General features: G+C 32.9%; 1 non-coding gene across 1 annotated transcript; it reads right to left on the bottom strand.

Moving 5' to 3' along the window:
• Positions 1-372: 372 nt before the first annotated feature.
• LOC125364357 lies at positions 373-504 on the bottom strand. Its single transcript, XR_007213510.1, has one exon. It is a non-coding gene; the product is annotated as a small nucleolar RNA SNORA40 (small nucleolar RNA).
• Positions 505-1,618: the final 1,114 nt, after the last annotated feature.

Genomic DNA, 1,618 nt, shown 5'->3' with positions numbered 1-1,618 from the left:
ATTACCTAAAGTATAGAACTGTATCCCTTCTACAGTTCACCTTGACAATAAAGACAATATATAAGTTTAAAAAAAGAAAAAAATAGGTTGGTCAGTGTGAAGCATCAAAAAAGAGTAGGATTTTTCCATGAATCCCCAGGTCATGCTGAGAATAGGGACCTCTGGTCAGTGTTCCTAGTATTCCAGCACTAAGAGGTAAGGCCTGAGTTTGGGGCATGTACTCCCTCTGTTTTTATAGTGACCCCAATAAAATATTTTTCAGCTTGTTCAATTTTCTGTTGTGTAATTTTTTTTAACTTTTACATCAATTTTGTTTATAGAGACAACCTGTATGAGTTAACAACCCCCCACATTGCCAACTGCTGTAGGAATCCTATCCCTTCTTACACATACCAAAATCTCCTGTTCCACAATGAGTTCTTGGTTGCAAGAGAGGATTTACTGTTTGCACCTGACTGCAAGGCTTTGTTACAAATTAGACAAACACACACACACACAAGTGTTCCCTGTTATGTAATTTTTTTCAAACTTCTCCAAGAATGCCCTAAGGGACTGGTGATAGATAAATGTATTTTATGCATTTATGGAAAGATAAAAAAATAATAATAAAGAAGCTTTTCCTCTTAATATAGAGTTCACTTTCCCTTAATGTAAAATCTATTTGATTAATGTGATTGTCTTTCATCATAAGATGACATTCTTTCTATATTTTAGTATTAAAATACCATCAGTTTAATGAAAACATTTACTATAGTGCCATAATTTTTATAACTTTAGAAGTACTTCGAGTTATGAAGCACTTTGACTAGAATTTCCTCAAATTATTCTATCTCATAATCACAGTAAGAGCACTTTAAGAGACCAAGGAGGTAGAATTTTGTTTTCTTTTCCTAAATTGAGCTATGGGAATGTTATGTAATATAGCTAAGGTATTTTCCCAATTTTCTTTGTTTCATGAACTAAATTCTAAAACAATAGACAAGGACTAATAACTAATTTTAAATAGAGAAACATTTTAGGCAGCATTAACTTAATGAGCAAATAGAGAAAAATAGATTCTGCATAGTTAAAAGAAAGGCAATATTCCAGTCTACTTCTAACAAGGTTTATGGAGAAGAGAAATGATGAAAAAGATGGCAAATCTAGGTAACACTAATTTGGGGAAAAATCTTGAATATCAGGACAAGGATTGTGAGATTTATTATGTTAAGATAGAAAGTAAGAATCAGAAAAGCAAGCAAATACAGGAAAACTGGCAGAGAAATTTATTCTTGCTTCCATCCAGTCTTTTCTTTGCTACAGTTTGTCTAATTCCACACAAAGAAAATACCATTATCGTACAGCCAACAGAACATGAAGCTTATTGAGAAAGAAAGCCCTGTGTCTTTTAAACTTCTGATTTGGTTTCTAGAGCATGATGGTCAGTAACAAAGAGAATGCCAACCAGAATTTGGCAAAAACATTGCTAGATATCACTGTAATGTCATGAACATAGAACCATCCCATGATGAATCTCATTCCATCTCAAAGATAAAAGGCTTTAAAATTAAGGTATATGAATTATACCCTCAAAGTTGCATTTAGGCAGAAGCAACCTTTGTTACCTTGCTAATCTCAC

This window comes from Perognathus longimembris, chromosome 15, assembly GCF_023159225.1.
Source record: "Perognathus longimembris pacificus isolate PPM17 chromosome 15, ASM2315922v1, whole genome shotgun sequence".
NCBI lineage: Eukaryota > Metazoa > Chordata > Mammalia > Rodentia > Heteromyidae > Perognathus > Perognathus longimembris.
This window is presented reverse-complemented; position numbering and strand designations above follow the sequence as displayed.